This window comes from Eubalaena glacialis, chromosome 9 (assembly GCF_028564815.1).
Source record: "Eubalaena glacialis isolate mEubGla1 chromosome 9, mEubGla1.1.hap2.+ XY, whole genome shotgun sequence".
In the NCBI taxonomy this organism is placed as follows: domain Eukaryota; kingdom Metazoa; phylum Chordata; class Mammalia; order Artiodactyla; family Balaenidae; genus Eubalaena; species Eubalaena glacialis.
Genome location: NC_083724.1, coordinates 69,721,787 through 69,737,533, shown reverse-complemented (window position 1 = coordinate 69,737,533; position 15,747 = coordinate 69,721,787). Strand labels below are relative to the sequence as shown.

The window sequence follows — 15,747 nt, the reverse complement described above, 5'->3', positions numbered from 1 at the left end:
GTTAGAATAGGCTTCATCAGAAAATCTACAAACAACAAATGCTGGAGAGGGTGTGGAGAAAAGGGAACCCTCTTGCTCTGTTGGTGGGAATGTAAACTAATACAGCCACTATGGAGAACAGTATGGAGGTTCCTTAAAAAACTAAAAATAGTATTACCATATGATCCAGCAATCCCACTACTGGGCATATACCCTGAGAAAACCATAATTCAGAAAGAGTCATGTACCAAAATATTCATTGCAGCTCTGTTTACAATAGCCAGGACATGGAAGCAACCTAGGTGTCCATCATCGGATGAATGGATAAAGAAGATGTGGCACATATATACAATGGAATATTACTCAGCCATAAAAAGAAATGAAATGGAGGTGTTTGTAATGAGGTGGATGGAGTTAGAGTCTGTCATACAGAGTGAAGTAAGTCAGAAAGAGAAAAACAAATAGTGTATATTAACGCATATATGTGGAACCTAGAAAAATGGTACAGATGAACCAGTTTTCAGAGCAGAAATTGAGACACAGATATAGAGAACAAACATATGGACACCAAGGGGGGAAAGCGGCGGGGGGTGTGGGGGTGGTGGTGTGATGAATTGGGCAATTGGAATTGACAATGTATACACTGATGTGTATAAAACTGATGACTAATAAGAACCTGCTGTATAAAAATAAAAAATAAAAAACCTTAAGAAAACATAGTTGTCTCAAGCAGTGATACCTATCCTGCTCCCATTAGCAGAACAAAGTTCATGATGGAGTCGTACTGAACTCTCTCTTTGGTAAATATAAGTGGTCAAATGCCCTTTTCTTAGCTCAAATAAAGTGACTTTTCTTCAATGATAAAAAAAAAAAGATAGAAAAATAATACACACAAACCCAACCATACCAATAATTTCACTAAATTTAAGTAGTCTAACAAGACAAATGAATATATATGTCCATGGTACTTGAAAAGATGCTCAACATTGCTCACCTCACGGAAATGCAAATCAAAACCACAATGAGATATCACCTTACATTGGTCAGAATGGCTATTATCAAAAAGATAACAAATAACAAATAACAAATAACAAATGTTGGCGAGGGTGTGGAGAAAAGGCAACCCTCGCACACTGTTGGTGGGAATGTAAACTGGTGCCACCACTGTGGAAAACACTATGGAGGTTCCTCAAAAAACTAAAATACAACTACCATATGACCCAGCAATTCCACTGCTGGGCATATATTTGAAAAAAAAAAAAGAAAACACGAATTCAAAAAGATACATGCACCCCAATGTTCACAGCAGCATTATTTATGATAGCCAAAATATGGAAGCGACCTAAGTGCCCATCAACAGATGAACAGATAAAGGAGACATGTGGTGTGTGGCAGGGGCGGGGGTTACACACACAGTGGAATACTACGCAGCCATAAAAAAGAATGAAATTTTGCCATTTGCAGCAACGTGGATAGACCTGGAGGGCATTATGCTTACTGAAACAAGTCAGACAGAGAAAGACAAATACTGTATGGCATTATATGTGAAATCTAAAAAATAAAATAAACTAGTGAATATAACAAAAAAGAAACAGACTCACAGAGGTAGAGAACAAACTAGTGGTTACCACTGGGGAGAAGGAAGGGGGTAGGGGCAAGATAGGGGCTGGGGATCAAAAGGTACAAGCTACTATGTGTAAAATAAATAAGCTACAAGGATATACTGTACGGCACAGGGAACACGGCCTGTATTTTATAACTATAAATGGAGTATAACTTTTAAAAATTGTGAATCACTGCACTGTACACCTGAAACTTATATTGTACATCATCTATACCTCAATTTTAAAAAATACAAATAAACCTGAAAAAAAACTGTCCATATAAAAACTTGGATACAATATTCATAGCAACACTACTCAAAATAGCCAAAATGTAGAAACAACCCAAATGTCCATCAACTCATGATGTGGAATTTCCATGCAATGGAGTACTATTCAGCCATAACAAGGAATGAAGTACTACTGATACATGCTGTGACGTGGATGAATCTAGAAAGCATTATGCTAAGTGAAAGAAGCCAGACACAAAAGTCAAACATTGTACTATTCCATCTACAGTAAATATCCAGAATAGGCAAGTCTACAGAGAAAGCAAGCAAACTAGTGGTTGTCAGGAGGGGGAAGGATGGGGGAAGGGGAATGGGGAGTGACTGATTAAAGGGATAAAGATTTCCTTTCAGGTGATAAAAACATTCTGGAACTAGATAGTGATGACAGTTGCGTAACATTGAGAACGTACTAAATGCCACTGAACTGTATATTTTCAAGTTGTTAACATTGTGAATTTTATATTATGTGAGTTTTGCCATAATTTTTTTTTGAATTTATTTATTTATTTATTTATTTATGGCTGTGTTGGGTCTTCGTTTCTGTGCGAGGGCTTTCTCTAGTTGTGGCAAGCGGGGTCCACTCTTCATCACGGTGCGCGGGCTTCTCACTATCACGGCCTCTCTTGTTGCGGAGCACAGGCTCCAGACACGCAGGCTCAGTAATTGTGGCTCACAGGCCCAGTTGCTCCGCGGCATGTGGGATCCTCCCAGACCAGGGCTCGAACCCGTGTCCCCTGCATTGGCAGGCGGATTCTCAACCACTGCGCCACCAGGGAAGCCCCACAATTTTTTTAAAAAGGAATGAAATACTGATACATACAACATGAGTGAACCTCAAAAACATTATCCTACATGAATGAAGCCATTCACAAAAGATCACATACTATATGATTTCATTTAAATGAAATGTCCAGAATAGGCAAATCTATAGAAACAAAAAATAGATTAGTGGTTGCCTAGGGCTGGGGTGGGAGAGAGGGGGATTGGATAGTGACTATGAATGGACATAAGATTTCCCTCTGGCATGATGAAAATGCTCTAAATTAGATTATGCCAATGGCTGTAAAACTCTGTAAATATTCTAAGAACCACTGAATTGAACCCTTTAAATGGGTGAATTTTATGGTGTATAAATTATATCTCAATTAAGCTGATTTTAAAAAGCAAATTGTCAAGTGGTCTAACCACTCCTAAATAAAGACAGAAACTATTAGACTGGGTTATAAAAAAGAAAGACTCAATTCTAAGCCATCTACAGGAAACAAGTTTTAAATATAAAGACACAAATGCATTAAAAGTAAAAGAATGACTGACTTTTGACAAAGGAGCAAAGACAATTCAATGGAGAAAAGATAGCCTCAACAAGTAGTAGTGGGAAAATTAGATGCCCATATGCAAAAAAGAGACTGAGACCTTACACTTTCTACAAAAAATAATTCAAAATGAATCACAGACCTAAATATAAAATACAATACTATAAAACTTCTAGAAGAAAACACAGGAGAAAAATCTATATGTGATCTTGGGTTTGGCGATGAATTTTTAGATACAACACCAAAAGCACAATCCACGAAAAAAAACTGACAAAGTAGACTTTACTAAAAACTTCTGCTCTGTTAAAGACACTGTTAAGAGAATGAAAAGACAAGCCACAGAATGTGATAAAATATTTGCAAAAAACATATCTGATAAAGAGCTGGTATCCAAAATACACCAAAAACACATAGAACTAAACAGTAAGAAAACAGACAACCCAATTAAGAAATGGGCAAAAGATCTGAACATATACTTCACCAAAGAATATACACATATGGCTAACATGTATATGAAAAAATGCTCAACATCATTAGTCACTAGAGAAATGCAAACTGAAATAATGAGATGGCAATACAGACTTATTAGAATGGCTAAAAAATTTCTTAAACTGACAATACCAAATGCTGATGAAGATGTGGAACAGAACCTTTCATTCATTGCTGATGGGAATGCAAAATGGAACAGCCACTTTGAAAGACAGTTTGACAGTTTCTTACAAAGCTAAACATAAGCTTACTGTATGATTCAGCAATCACACACCTAGGTATTTACCCAACTGATTTGAAAATTTATGTCCATACAAAACCTACCTACAATGTTTACAGAAGCTTTATTCATAATCACCAAAAACTGGAAGCAAAGAAAATGTCCTTCAATAGGTGAACGGATAAAACAAAAACAAAAACCTGATACATTCAGTGATAAATGAGCTATCAAGCCACAAAAAGACTTGGAGGAACCTTAAAGGCATATTGCAAAGTGAAAGAAGGCAGTCTGAAAAGGCTAATATGATTCCTTTTACATGACATTCTAGAAAAGGCAAAAACTACAGAAACAGTAAAAAGAGATCAGTGGTTTCCAGGGTTTTGGGGTTTGGCAGAGAGGGCTGAAGAACTGAAGTGTGGAAACTTTTACAGATATAAAACTATTCAATATGATAATGTAATGGTAGATACATGACATTACACATTTGTCAAAATTCACAACACAGAGAGTGAGCTTTAATGTATGCAAATTTATCAAAACCATTGAGGAGGTCATGGGATCCCCTGAAGGAATGTGGAGTAGGTCGAGAGAACATAACTACTACAAATGTTTGAAAACAACCTCACTGAAGGGGTTGGGATGGAGGGGTGGCGAGATGCTGGCCAAAGTAACTTTAGAAATGAGTAGAGTCTTTAAAACTAAAAGCAACAGGAACTGCAAATAGGCACTCTAGCTGATAAAACTGTTTCACACAGGGGTATGAGTTAACAGTTCTGATACTGCTATACATGTATACTGGAACTGAACAATTACATAAATGGATGACACATGGTGGGAGCCAGGTTTCTCATTGTCAGAGCAGGTATTTACAGATAAGCAAGGGGAGGAGTATCCATGTAGTAATGGATTAAAGTTGGAGCTCACTATGAATTCATATTTAGTTTAATATAAATACAGATGGTGACATATAGGAAGAGTTATAGATATAGGTATACAATGGGTTACTATACACAAGTATATTTCCTTGATCAATCAACTAAGAAAACATAGAAGCAACAACATCCAGTAGCAATCAGCACACCGAGCATGTAGATCTTGCTTTCTAACACCATCCTCCAACAAGAGGAACCAAGGCTTCTTGAAGAAATGACTGATTACAGGGCTGGGACAGGAAATACAGGTATCCTTTGCTTTTCAAAAGTTCACTATATGCCACTTCACTTTTACAAAAGACCTACATAAGCACCTATTTTTGCTAATCCAAAAGAAATCTGAAAAAAAATTACACTTTTATGGAAAGAGGTGAAAAGCAAAAATAACATTCAGTGTTTGTTTTGTTTATTTTTTTTAACATCTTTATTGGAGTATAATTGCTTTACAATGGTGTGTTAGTTTCTGCTTTATAACAAAGTGAATCAGCTATACATACACATATATCCCCATATATGCAATGGAATATTACTCAGTCAGCATTTGTTTTGCAGCAAGCAGTTATAAAGGCAGTGTGCACCCCAAGCAGAGAGAGGAGAATGGCACCACCAAGCTCCCTCCCCAGGAACTACACTCCGCATCTCAGCATCAAGCTGACGAAATAGCTTTGAACTGTGTAAGCATCTGTGCTTCACCTTGATTTATTTTGTGCATCCGTTAACAAGATGTGTCCTAAAGGAACTGTTTCTTCACTTTACACCATTCTGGCTTAGGAAAGGTTTCATAGGAACACTCTAGTACTTTCATATAGCAGGGGAAACCTTTATACAAAATGAGCCTGCACAGACATAGAAAACAAACTTATGGTTACCAAAGGGGAAAGGGGGGGGTAGGGACAAATTAGGAGTTTGGGATTAACATATACACACTACTATATATAAAATAGATAACCAACAAGGACCTACCATATAGCACAGGGAACTACACTTAATATTTTTAATAACCTATAAGGGAAAAGAATCTGAAATATATATATATATACACACACACAGACACACACACACACAATCACTTTGCTGTACACCGGAAACTAACACAACATTGCAAATCAACTATACTTCAATTTTTAAAAATTGAGAAAAAAATTTTAAAAACAAAGTGAAAAAAACAATAAAAACAAAAAAACCCAAAATGAGCCTGGAGCATTTTTTTAGTGCCAGAATTAACAAACATGCAAACAAACAAGAACAACAACAAGCCCACATTTATGGGTGTATGTCAAAGGAGCATAGGAGCCAACTAAAAGAGCTCCCAATAGCCAAGGCTGGAACAATTTGAACAAATAAAGTAGTACTGGATTATAACCCAAAGCATAAAATAAATATCTGTAAGTCCATGCTGATATAAATTAATGATATGAATAAATTAATAAATGAAGGAAAAGAGACAACTCTCCCAAGCAAAGGAATTCTAAATAACTTAAGCGGATACTCTGTCCTCAAGGAGTGTGTAATCCCCTACTCCTTAAGTGTGGGATAAGCTTAGTGACTTCTTTCCAAAGAGTACAGAATGGAAAGGGGGAGGAGAGTAACTTTATGGTGAAGAACATGATAAACACTACCTCAGCCAGGTAATCATAACCAACATCAAAATCACAAGTCATGTTGACAGTATGTACCCCTGAGATGATGTAACGAAAATGGCACTTTATCTCTGCAATCTTCCTCACAATCTAACCTTAAAAAAAAAAAAAACGGAAGAATTCCAATAAAGGGAAATCCTGCAAAATGCCTGACCAGTTCTCCTCAAAAGTGTCATGGTGATCAAGAACAAGGATAATCTAAGAAACTGTTACACCCAAAAGTAGTCTATGGAGACACAACAACTAAATGTAATGAAGTGGTATCTGGATGGGATCCTGGAACAGAAAAAGGACATTAGCTAAAAACTAAGGAAATCTTAATAAACTACAGACTTTAGTTAATAATAACGTATCAATATTGGTTCATTAATTGTAACAAACATACCATACTAATATAAGATGTTAAGAACCTGGGTCTGGGGTATAGAGAACTCTCTGTACTATATTCTCAATTTTTCTGTAAATCTAAAATTGTTCTAAAAAATAAAGTATTTTTGAAAAGGTACAAGGATGCAAAAATATATGTTATGTACATTTTAATCATAAAAAAGCTAGAGTGGCCATATTAATAACAGGTAGACTTCGGAGCAGGGATAACGAGAAACATTTCATAATAACAATAAAAGTTAAATCATCAAGACATAATCCTAAACATGTACACATCTAACAAGAGAGCATTATATATGCAAAAACTGACAAGTTAAAGGAGAAATAAACAGATCCATAATTAAAGAGAATTCAACACTCCTCATTCAGTAATTCATAAAACAGGTATGCAGAAAATCAGTAAGGATACATAAAATTTGAAAAACACTATCAACTAACTTGACATAATTAGTATTGATAGAACACTCCATCCAACAACAGCAAAAATCCACAATCTCTTCAACTACACACAGAACATTCACCAAGATAAACCATATGCTGGCCCATAAAACAAGCCTGGATAAATTTACAGTAAGTCCCCTATACATACAAACTTTCAGGTTTCGAACTTTCAAAGACACGAACGTGTGTTTACACGTCCAATCACGTAAATTATTTCAAGTGTCTGGCATACATTGTCATGTGCCTACATCCTCTACAAGTGGTTGTGCTTTTGTGTACTTTACTGTACAGTACTGTTGCTGTGCAACATGAGGAGCTTACTAATGAAGACCTGATGGAATTGGAGGCCCAGAGAAAGGACGAAGAGAGACAAGAGGAAGAAAAAGTAACTGAAGAACTGAAGAGACTGACGACACAGGAAATGGCAAGGGGATTTTCTTTATTTGAGGAGGCACTGTTAGTTTTTGAGGCACAGGACTCAAACACAGAATGCTACACGAAGGTTGCAGCAGCTGTTCAGAATGCAGTCCAGTGCTACCGTGTCATCTATGACAGAAAAAAAGAGCTACTACCCAGACATCACTGGAATGTTTTCTCAAGAGGGTAGATAGTACTGAATCCAGCAAGGAACCGGAACCTGTGCCATCAACGTCAGGCATGAATGAAATTGCAGTCTGCCCTCCGTCCCCTATTGCTGACGATCCTTCAGCTCTACCATCTCCCACCTCCTCTCCCTCCTCCAGTCAGTAACTCTTCTTGCCTGTTCACTTGAGGCCAGCCCCTGTAAGCCAGCTGTTGTACTGTACTACTGTACTTTTCAAGGTACTGTACTGTAAAATTAAAAATGTTTTCTTTATTTATTGTGTTTGTTTTTTATGTATTATTTGTGTGAAAAGTATTATAAGCCGATTATAGTATATAGTACTATATAGCTGATTGTGTTAGTTGGGTGCCTAGGCTAACTTTGTTTGACTTACAAACTGGACTTATGAACGTGCTCTTGGAACAGAACTCATTTGTATGTAGGGGACTTACTATAAAAGACTATTAAACATACTTAACATGGAATTAAATTTGGAATAAGAGAAAGATATCTTATAAAATTTCCCCAATATTTCAAAACTAAACAACACTCTTCTAAATAATCCATTAATCAAAAAAGAAACTGTAAGAGAAATTAGAAAATATTTTGAACTAAATGAAAATAACAGAAATCAATTTGTGAGATGCAGCTAAAGCAATGTTTAGAAGGGAATTCTTCTAAATTTTATTATTTTATTACTTATATTAGAAAAGAGGAAAGCTTTTCAATCAGTAATCTAAGTGTCCACCTTGAGATGTTAGAAAAAGAAAAGCAAATTAAACCAAGAGTAAGTAGAGGAAAAAATTAAAAGAAGAGAAATCAGTAAAATTGAAAATGGACAAGCAATAGAAATCCATGCCTCTAAATCAAGAAAAAAACAGGAGGCAGAAATTACCAATGAGTAATGAAAGAAAGTACATCATTACAAATCCTTTAGACATTTAAAAAATAACAAGGAAATATTATAAACGCTTCCATTCCATTTTCAACGTAGACGAAATGGACATTTTTTTTAAGACACAAATTTCCAAAACTGACATAAGAAGAAACAGAAAATGCAAACAGTCCTATATATATGAATTGCCAATAACCACCACAAGTAGGAAGAGGCAAGGAAGGACTCTTTCCTGAGCCTTCAGAGGGGACACCTTGATTTTAGACTTATAGTTTCCAGAACTGTGAGAGAATAAATTTGTTAATTGAACCACATGGTTTGTGGTTATTTGTTATGGCTACCCTAGAGAAACTACTACACATGTTAATATTTTGGACGTAGTAGAATAAAAAATGTATTAAAGGTATGAAATTTAATGACAGTTTTTGTTACTTCTTAGTGTGGAGCTACTAGAAAACTTAAAATTACACATGTGGCTTACATTATTTCTAGTGAAGAGCACTAATCTAGCTAGTGCAACATGGCAAGAAAAAACTAAAGGAATACTGATTGGAAATGAAGAAGCAAAACTGGCTTTCTCTGTAGACATGATGATTATGTATTAAGAAAATCCTAAAGAATCCACATAAAAGCTACCAGAACTGAAAAGTGAATGCAGTAAGATAGAATACAAGGTCAACTTTGTATTGCATTTTTATATACTATCAAGAAACAAATTTGAAAAAGAAAATTTAAAATACAGTATCATTGACAATAGCTAGCATCAAAAAACATGAAATACTTGGGGGATCAATTGAACAAAATATGAGCAATACCTATAAAATGAAAATTACAAAACACTGCAAAAAAAACCCTAAAGATATTTAAACAAAGAAGAGATATGCCATGTTAAAGTATCAGAAGACTCACTATTATTGAGATGCCAATTCTCCCCATCAGGCTTTTTGTAGAAACTGACACTCTTATTCTACAATTTATAAGAAAATGCTAAGGATAGAAAATAACCAAAACAAATCTGATAAAAAGACAATGGTAAAGGACAAACACTACCTGATTGCAAGGCTTGCTATAAAGAAACAGTAATGAAGACAATACAGTATTGGTAATAAAGACAGACATTTAGACCAACGGAACAGAGAGAGACCAGAAACCAACCCGCGGTTAATAAATAAATAAATAAATAAATAAAAAGGAATCAGATCTCACATAACCTCCAAACCAGTAAGGGGGACTAATATGAAGAAAGGAAGAGACAGAGGGAGGGAAGGAAGGGAGGGAAGAAAAATTAAACTCTACAGAATAAAATAACAAGGTGCTATGATAATACCTGATCTCGCTAACTAGACAGTGTGATGAGGAAAGACCGCTCAGAAAAGTAACAGGTAAATGGAAGAGTACATGTAAAGGCTCTAAGAGAAGGAATCTAAAAGTAGGCCAGTGTGACAGGTGCACAGTAGGCAAGGAGAAGATAAGACTACAGAGATAGGGCTTTTCAACCAGAGGAAAACGTCTGTATAGTTCTCTATTCTATCCACTTTTTTCCATCCCTACCACTGCTGTTCTCAATTCTCATCTAGATGCCTACAAGACCTTCTAGCTGATGAACCTGCAGCCTCACTCAAGCTGCTCTCCCAAATCCATCCTTCACAACTGAGCCAAAGATATTTAACTGCTTAAAATTATTAAATGGCTCCCTGTTCCCTACAATGTATAGTCTTAATTTCCCTTCTGACTTTTAAGATCCTTCATGACACAGCCGCTACTTACCCCTCCAGCTTACGCCCCACTTCCCTCCAAAACTACCTGTGGCCCCACACTAAGTTACTTGCATCTTAATAAAACCCACCACATGCTTTCATTACTTTGTGCCTTTTCACATCTTTGAGTTTTAAATCAAATGTCTCCTCTGTAAACCACCTCTAATACACACCAAACGCACTTAGGTATTTCTCTCTGCTCCTATAGCATCATTTGCTCTATTCTAGATTTGTCATGATGTGGTAGTTATGATGCTTACCTACAAGACTATGATGCTTATCCTACTAGACTTTAATATACAGACTGTATGTTATTCATCTTTTTATCCCTAGCAGATAGCACAGTACCTATTTAACAAAGGCTTTTTTCCATAATTAAAAAAGAGAGACTCCTAACATTTATGCTTTTAGGATCTAAGCATCCCTAAAGTAAGCATACACAATGACAAACTAGATTCAAGGAATCCTTTAAAATATTTCAAAGATTTTAAAAATCCTATAAAATGACTCTTCCATAAGTCAAATAATTATAAATCTAGATTTGTAAATATTAAATTTGGTTGAAAATGAGGTCCTCTTAGAAATATTTATGCCCCACAATATTACGATAAGAATTAAAAATTTTAGGGACTTCCCTGTTGGTCCAGTGGTTAAGACTCCACTTCCAATGCAGGGGCTGCAGGTTCAATCCCTGGTCAGGGAACTAAGATAGGTCGTGGCAAAAAAAAAAAAAATATATATATATATATATATATATATATAAAAGAATATTACTTATTATATTGAAAAATAAAATTAATAGAATTATTACAGAAACTTGTAGCAAATAACAGAAAATTATAAATTTATATTTTAATCCTTATTCAATGAATTCAAGTCACAAATGCACATCTACAGTTTTCACCTTGCTTTCAGCTCTCAATCAAATACCATATTATAGGAGCCCTCATGATCCACTGCAAAGGAAGTAGTTCAAAGAATGTTTACATTTTCAAAAGTTTAATTTGGCTTGGACTATCATACTAGCAAAAAGATTTCATTATAGCATTAAGATTGAAAAAGTGGAATTACTAAAATATTAAAAGACAGAATAGAGAACAAACGTATGGACACCAAGGGGGGAAAGTGAGGGGGAGGGGGTGTGGGATGAACTGGGAGATTGAGATTGACATGTATACACTAATATGTATAAAATAGATAACTAATAAGAACCTGTTGTATAAAAAATAAATAAAATTCAAAAAAAATAAAAGAATAATGGCTAAATAAACTGTGACAGTACAACTTTGGACTACTACAAAACGATAAAATATAGCAATATGTAGCACAATATTATGTTTAAAAAGACAATTATATGGGGCTTCCTTGGTGGCGCAGTGGTTGAGAATCTGCCTGCCGATGCAGGGGACACGGGTTCGAGCCCTGGTCTGGGAAGATCCCACATGCCGCGGAGCAACTAGGCCCGTGAGCCACAACTACTGAGCCTGCGCGTCTGGAACCTGTGCGCCGCAACAAGAGAGGCCACGATAGTGAGAGGCCCGCGCACCGCGATGAAGAGTGGCCCCCGCTTGCCGCTGCCGCAACTGGAGAAAGCCCTCGCACAGAAGCAAAGACCCAACACAGCCAAAAATAAATAAATAAATAAATAATAATTTAAAAAAACAAAAAAAACCAACTCACATTATTTAAAAAAAAAAAAAAAGACAATTATATGAACATTAGCCACAGAATTATACACAAGTATAGACAGGATTAGTATAGTACTATACTAATATACTACAGAGGACTTCCCTGGTGGCACAGTGGTTAAGAATCCACCTGCCAATGCAGGGGATACGGGTTCGAGCCCTGGTCCGGGAAGATCCCACATGCCGCCGAGCAACTAAGTCCGTGCGCCACAACTACTGAGCCTGCGCTCCAGAGCCCGCGAGCCGCAACTACTGAGCCCACGTGCCACAACTACTGAAGCCCGCACGCCTAGAGCCCGTGCTCCTCAAGAAGAGAAACCACCGTAATGAGAAGCCCACACACTGCAACGAAGAGTAGTCCCTATTCGCCACAACTAGAGAAAGCCCACGCGCAGCAACAAAGACCCAACGCAGCCAAAAATAAATGAATAAATTAAAAAAAAAAAAAAAAAGACCAAATGAAACAACCTGCCTCTGACTCAGCAGCTTTTTTACTTTACAACCTGTACTTAAGTTGCAAGGATAAGACTGAAACCTAACTTTCAAACTGAGAAGCAAAACCAGTGCAAAATCAATATTTGTCTTGGCAGGAAACTCCAATGAAAATATGAGATGTTTTGGTCTCAACGCGAGATATAGAAGAGCAAAGGTTCCTCCTTGGGTTATTATTTATCATGCAAAATCCCTTGTCTATAGCTACAAATTAGCTTTTATTGCAGATACTTAACATGTTTCTTTATAGGCAGCGCCTCAGCCAAATAACCTTCCAAATCTGGCACCATGAATTGTTACAGCTTACACACCACTGCAGTTCCTTGTAATTTAAAACATTTGCCTTTTAAGAACAGTCTCCACACACCAACTCTACTGCCAATTTCTCCAGCTGAAAGCTCGAGTTTATACTACAAAATACTATATTTACTCTCAACAACAGAACGCGCTCATTTACAAATTACACAAGAGTAAATGACTCCAATACACAACTTCAAAATTTCTAACATCATACCTTTTCCATTATCCAAATTAGCAAGTCTAAACAGTAGTACACTAAGTGAGGTACTATGACCAAAGTCAACTGCCATATCATCATCAGTTCAGTAAAATCAGTAATACAAAAGATAGACCCCTAATCCCAATCAACTATTTAGCAAAATGGCCACAGGAGATACCAATATCATCAGTTCAGTAAAATCAGTAATACAAAAGATAGACCCCTAATCCCAATCAACTATTTAGCAAAATGGCCACAGGAGATACCAATGAGGGGAAAGTGTGGATTGAGTTTGCCATTACTAGAAAACGAGTCAAAGCAAGTCTGTGTGAGAGGCAGATTAACCTCATGAGTACAAATCTAAGTTCATTTCTGAGTTCCAGTCTCACACCAAGAAGGCAGTTTATCAAATTTTTAACAGGAATACAAAGAACAGGGCAAAAAATAAAATAGAGAAGTTTTTTTTTTTTCATGGTAACGTTGATAAAGAACAGGTATCCTTCAATGCTCAGAGATGAAGTTTTCCTTTTACAACCAGTATTTCTCTTATCACGTGTACACAGAAAATCCGACAGTTCTCTGCATTTCAGATAGCTTAATACACACGATCACCTCAAATCAAATAATTATTGAAAACTTACCTCCTTAGCACTAACATTCTCTCCTTACTACATCCTTCACCTTCTAAACTGAGACCGGAAGGGAAAACCTACTCCTACGGTAAATTAGGGTCTAGGGAGAACATCTTAACACGAGTTTGCACACAATTAAGCAGGTTCAGTAAATCAATTACCTAGACTACAATGCTTGACAATTTCTCTGAAGCAAAAACACACAGACAGCTTAGGGTTCATTACTGGAGATGACTCTTTCCCTCGCATTTGCACAAGTAACTTCGGTAACTGCCCTAAATTTTCCCGTGTGAAACAAACAGGTAATAGGAAGGGGGGGGGGTACAATTTAAAAAGTGGATCATTTCGTATTTATTCTGATGAGGTACGATCTTCGAGAAGGAAAAGGTATGTGAAGCAGAAAAAAAAAAGGAGGGGGGAACAGATGACAGCATCCTCAATGCAGAAAAGTTACAGCTCTTTACTGGAGTCAGCAGTAGGGGCTCATTAGTTGGTTTTTTGGTTTAGTCACTCGGAGTTGAATGAAACCTGCCTTCCTAAAAGTCATCGCCAACAAAGAAGCCCTAAGGATCCGCCACGGCAAGGCGGAGGAGGAAATGTCCTCAATTCACCTGTGACACCTGCCCAGGTCCCCAGTTCTCTCCCCGCCCTGGCCCCCAACCCCCTCGGGTACTCCGGTCCCCGCCCCTTGCCCCCCCACCCAGGCGGCAGTCTCCTCGGCGGTCGCGAAGGCCCAGACCCCTCGCGCTTCCTTCCACCGCAGTGGCTCTCCGCAGCCGGGGCAGCGGCACGGGGAGGCCCTTCCCGGAGCGGCCTCTCCCCCATCACACCCCGTAGGCTCCGGGGACTCCCCGCCCCCGGCAACCGCAGAGAAACTAGGCCGAGAATGCCAGCCCAGGCCATTCCACGCCTCCTCGGCGACCCCTGCACGCCGGCCCTCGGAACTCAGCCCTCCAAGCTGCTACCTGCCCAGCGCCCACCCGGCCCGGGAGCGCGGGGCTGGCTGACGGGCGGCGCAGGGTTCCTCCGCGAAAGGCCCTCCGCCGCAGACTCACCTGCCGCCCGCTCCTCCTTCAGCGCCACCCGGGCACAGCCCCTTCCTGGGGCATGAAAGCGCCGGCTTCGGGCCTGGGCGCCCTCGGCAGGGCAGGGGACTTGCTCTGGCGGCCGCCGCCGCCACTGCCGCCACCACCGACCGCTCTGCGCCTGCGCCGCCTCCCGGGCTGGGTCTCGAGGGGCGCCGCTTGCAACGAGGGGTAACAGCCGGGAGCGCGAGCTCGCGCCGGCGCCTCGGCTCACCGGAGGCCGGTAGTGCGGGCGGCGGGTTGCCTAGGAGCTGCGTGCTGCACTACTGCCCCGACAGCTGACGGCCATGTTTCTGTTCCCTTTTTCTTTTTTTCCTCCCTCTCCTTCCGCCCCTTTCCACAGAACAGCACTTTCCTTCCCCCCTCCCGCTCCCTTTCCTACTGCGGGGGCGGTGGAAAAAGGCGTGGGGGAGGGGTGGGGAAGGGAGGACGCAGGGGCGGGGCAGCGCTCGAGCCCCGCCCCCGGGGAGGGCCGAGGCCGCACGGCCACTGCTCCCCTCCCCCCCGCACCCCGCCGCGACACCCTCAGGGCGCGGGGGTGCCAGTGCCGACAGCCCGTGAGCCCCGCCTCCGCCTCCGCGCGGCGGGTCCCGAGCAGAAACAGAGCCAGGGAGAAAGGGCTCAAGGCACTACTTTGCACCCCTTCCTGCGGCGCTCAGACTCGCCTGTGGTGCGGCTTTATTGCCTTGGCCTCAAGCAGGTGGCGGCTGATCTTTTCCGGTTTTTCAAAGGCGAGGAAAGGGACTCCAAGTCCCTCAAAGTCACTGAGGACAGTGCTGAGAGAGATGCAGGTCTCTGGATGAGAAGTTTCCTTCCCAGGATGG

At 39.4% G+C, this 15,747-nt stretch overlaps 1 protein-coding gene across 2 annotated transcripts in view; it reads right to left on the bottom strand.

Moving 5' to 3' along the window:
* The window catches only part of DENND4C (DENN domain containing 4C), a 127,140-nt gene extending 111,869 nt beyond the window's left edge, over positions 1-15,271 (bottom strand). For both annotated transcript variants that reach the window (XM_061200464.1, XM_061200465.1), the window contains exon 1: positions 14,894-15,271. The gene's annotated coding sequence lies outside the window, so the exon portion shown is untranslated. The remainder of the gene's footprint in view (positions 1-14,893) is intronic.
* Positions 15,272-15,747: the final 476 nt, after the last annotated feature.